We start from the raw sequence: 5,054 nt of genomic DNA, 5'->3' as shown, positions 1-5,054 counted from the left end.
AATATAATTAGACAAAGGGTATTATGATAAAGTAATCAATTTTTTGGGTTCCTTGTTAGTATGCGAAATCTTTGAGTGTGTTGTGTTTTCTTCAAACTTCGGGAAGGAAATTGTTTTAAACTGGAAATGATGTGAAAGTTATTAGAAGGGCAACTATGAAATTATAACGAAATCCAAGTGTATTTACAAAGCAGCCGTATCGAGGCATGAAATGATTCTTGAATGGGGACCACGTTCCTTACTTTTTCTTTATAAGCGGCTTTCTTTTGCTTTTTCTACATACAACTTTACCCTATTTTCTGGCCCACTAAATTACCAAAATCTCCTGCTCATTTTCACTATTGTAAGTATGTGATACGTGTCCAGACTCATACAAGTACGACAGGGTGGGGTTCATGCAAACAGGAGGGCCCCAGTACCAATCAGAAGATTAAATTGGAAAATGGAATTAATCAGAGACGTCCGTAATTATATCAGAAACGTTTAATGTGATTGTGGGGTCTACAGGCTGTTGCTGAGTAGTACAAATTCTATTCGGAGAACGCAAGAAATAAATGAATCTTGCAGTGTATGGTTGTACAGAGTGTCAATATCTTACCCCATATCAGTTAGGTTAAAAGAAAGAGTGATGTTATGGGTACTAATGGATGAGTACAAATTTGTGTACTAACTAAAGCATAGTATCTGTACTATGCACATAGTATGGGTACTATGCTTTAGTTAGTACACAAATTAGTACCCATCTATTAGTACCCAAAGTGTTATTCTAAAAGAAAATACCCTTATACACATCAAATTGGATTAGTTATAGTGTATGATATTACAATATATGAAAATTTAAACCTCCATATATGGTGGTAGATATGCAGATTTGAATCGTTGTCAAGACTTGGTTGGCGATGTCACATTAACATGGTCGGATACATAGCCTTAACAATAGAGGCCGTCACCACCGGCAACTCTGTCAAGTTAAACCAATATTATATAATCTAAACCCCAAAAATTTTATCATGTTTGTAAAAGAGACATATTATTATAAGTAATTGTGTAATTCATGTGTTGACCAACTCAATTAATGCTTTTAATTAAAAATATGGGCAACTCCAAAATGCACTCTAGCTAATAGTTCAAATACAACATTTATTTCACCATTATTGGGTCAAAATGACCAAATCATTTAACGTACCAATAGGCTATATAATAATAGGTCTACAGCTAGAAAATGTGTATATCTATAATAGTATAGTGTATTAGTTATCACAAATTAAAAGAAAAATAAAATTTTATCATAAGGTTTCATCGTCCATTTCTCGGAGTTCAATAAAATCTTTAAGTAACATTATCCCCAACAGATTAGTCTAATAGTTAAGAAAATTTGCTTATTTCATCAACTTTTTGGGTTTGAACCACTTTAGAACCACCTATCACATTTGTGGTTTACCTCGTAATATTGAGCTTATAAGGTGTTCAATGAACTCCGAAGATTAATTGAGGTGCATGCAAGCTAACTTGGACACCTTAATAAAAAAAAAAAAAAAATTATGTAATATTGTAGTCTTTATCAGTCAATTATATTTTCTTTTATTAAACGTTGAAAAAGTATTTTTCCCAATATAAATACGAATGATTCATTTGATAAAGTATCAAATCACATAGTTTAACAATAATATACCAAGTTTAACATAATTCAGAGTTAAATTATATGGTATAGTATTAATACATGAATTTTAGCAAGCATATACAATTTAGGGATTTCTAATATCGTCAAGGGCTAAAATGGTCTAGTGTGTTAGACAATTTATAACTAATAAAATGATTAGGGTGCTATTGTGAGGTATATTCCAATGCACTTGACATGTTATAGGTAATTAGTAAATAATTTTTAACATTGAATTTATATACTGTATAATGCACATAAAATTATTTAGCATAAGATTCTTAAGTGCATGTATATAACCCCATCTATTTTGTGCATGACCAAGGACTCTAATTAAAAGTCAGGCTCATCAATTTTACATGAATTGGTCTTTGTTTATTGAATTTACCTACTTCTTCTTCTTCTCTTTTATTTTTTATTTTTTTTATTTTTTTTTTCCCAATGTTAAAAAAATTCTTTCACAATTTTTTTTTTGTTTGATTATAATTTAAGAAGAAATTGTAAATAAATAAATAAGTTGAATTATATCTACGAGAGGAGAATATCAGAATTTTGTATTTTTTTTAACTTCTCTAAATTTTTGAAATATAAAAATTATCCCCATGTTATTTTAATTGTTTTGCATTATCTTTCCCTGTATATTAAAATTAGTTCTGATAAGTTAACATTATTTGCTATTTTATATTTATCTAACCAAATAACCATTAGCTTTTTTTTTTTTTTTTTTTTTTTTTNTTTGCTCTAGTAAAATTATGATACTTACACTTTCTTTTTTGAAAACAACATTACAAGGCTCAAAACTTTCACTTATGGTCAAAGAAAATACCCGATACTTGATACTCGAGGGTGTAGAGCAAAAATGAGGCGTTTAATCCAAAATCTAATATTGGTAGCTCATCTTCTCGGGTGCTAATAGGAGTAACCATTGAAGCTCTTACTCGATCGAAAATTCTAAGGTCCTAAAAGATTGGTTGAAGTATGCGTAAACTGACCTAAATACTCTCGGTCATTAAAAAAAAAAAAAAAAAAAAAAAAAAAAAAACTTATACTATGATCAAGCATTTTATTCTCAAGACATTTGTATAAAATAATATAAACTCATGCTATCAACCATATAGGCACCTTTCACCAATGTTTTAATAACCAACCCGAGGTGAAACTCGGCAAAGTTGTTAGGTCTCGAGTTGACCTTTTTAACCGATTTGACCAGCCGATCAAACTAGGTGATAAAAATTTTAAAATTTAGTAAATACACCCCTCAAAATTCGTTAAGTCCCTACAAGTTTGAAATTTAGCAAATACACCCCAAATACAAATCGACGGTCGACTAGTTGGCAACGACGACACACCAAATGCAATTCCAATCATCCTTTGAGCCAATTCCCTAGAAAACCTACCTAATATCGATGCCGACGTCGACATTCCAAGCCAGATCTCACCAACACCGACGTCGACAACCCTCCCCATCACCACAAAAATACTCCCCTCAACCTCCTGACTAAAACCCACCTCACTCCAACTCTGTTAGCCTCGCCATTCACCGGCAAAAGTTTACTATTGTCGCAGCCTGTTTTCGATTTCCGGTCGATTCACTCACCAAAAATCAACTCCGTCGCCGCTATTGCACTCATAAACACTTTCTCTTCAAAAACCCCAACATCCCGACCTTTATTTCAATTTCTAAGGTTTTTGGTGAATAGTAAAACGGGTAATCCAGCCCGATGAAAACCCCAAGTCCTGGTTCAACCAGCTTGGTCGGACTAGGTTTTAAAACACTGCCCCTCACAATGGTTCTCCTGTTGTAAAAGACTAAAAATGATACAACTGAAAATTTAAACGGGAAAAAACACCAAACTGGATAATTGCTCATTAACACCATCACANTCATTACAAGAACTAATAATAGTAAAATGAGCAAACGACATGTTCTCACCCAAGGTAAAGTGAAATGCAAGTTTCCACCTCTAGTTTTATAAATTTCAACTCCCACCCTAAATTAACATTGTTACCAATTTTTAAGTCCTAACACATGTAAAAAAGGTGTTATTACTATACTACCCTTAACAAATAAATTTATAAATTATTTTTAACCCCACATTAGGAAAATTAGAGAGTAACCCTGCATCTCAAAATTTAACCCATATCTCAAATTTCTTTTCACCACCTCTCTGCCTCCACCACAACCACTGTTGGCCAAGAGATCTCGATTGAGATCGCCAGGTCAGGAGCTGATTTTGGCTGGTATCACCTAGCTAGGAGGTGGTGGAGGTTCAAAATCGTGATCTGGGCTGAGATTTTCTAGCTGGGGCAAAAAATCGAACAGTTTGTGGGCGTGTTTCAAAGGCAGGTGGATTGGTGGCTGGCAGCTGGGAAATTTGTACAATCAATCCACAACAGCAAAGGACTCCATATATAATCAAAATCCTTCCAAAAAAACTCCAATCGGCTCTCAATTGTGACAGTCTCGCGCAAGAACCAAAAGGGCAGTGGACGGTATTCGGTGAACGACCAGACTTCAGGATGTTGGGGATTTTGTTAAGGGGGTGACAAAGAGGCTAGGGCTTTTGAATTAGTGCTAAAAGGGGAAGCTTGGGCTGCCAAATTGGAAGTTTGGATCAATATCTACTGGATCAAGTGAGAAATCCAAGTTGAAATTAGAGAAGTGGCCGCTGAGTTGGTAGCCGATAATAGCGCAATGAGATTAGATTCTGAACGCTGCATATGATGAACATCTTTGAAGTTGTTCATCTAGCATGGCGAAATTAAGAAATAATTTGAATCGGCAGTGCGGGAGAGACAAACGATGAAGAGAAACCACCCAAAAAAATTGTTTTCATCAATCATTAGAGGGAGATAGCAAGGAGGTTGAAGGAAAAAGAGAAAAGACACACTGTCTCTTTATTTTACAAGCCATCGTGATTGTTGCTTAGTGCTTTTCTTTCCTCCCCATTTTTTCTTTTCTCTCTTTTTTGTATGATGATCAACTGATTTGGGTTGGAAGTCTACATAATTTGTGGTGGTGGTGATGGTGATGGCTATATGGGTGGTTCTGGTGGCAGCTCATTTTCAGTTTGGATCTTAAATTGGAAATGACTATTCTACCCTTTCACGATTATATTAACCAATTTTCCGTTAGTTTAAGGGTGAGAATATGGGATTTATGAAACTAGGGGTGGGAACTGGGCATTTCGTTTTACCTTGAGTGGGAACATGTCATTTGCTCTAGTAAAATTATGATACTTACACTTTCTTTTTTGAAAACAACATTACAAGGCTCAAAACTTTCACTTATGGTCAAAGAAAATACCCGATACTTGATACTCGAGGGTGTAGAGCAAAAATGAGGCGTTTAATCCAAAATCTAATATTGGTAGCTCATCTTCTCGGGTGCTAATAG

The sequence above is a fragment of the Pistacia vera genome, unplaced genomic scaffold (genome assembly GCF_008641045.1).
Source record: "Pistacia vera cultivar Batoury unplaced genomic scaffold, PisVer_v2 Contig193, whole genome shotgun sequence".
Lineage (NCBI taxonomy): Eukaryota > Viridiplantae > Streptophyta > Magnoliopsida > Sapindales > Anacardiaceae > Pistacia > Pistacia vera.
This window is presented reverse-complemented; position numbering follows the sequence as displayed.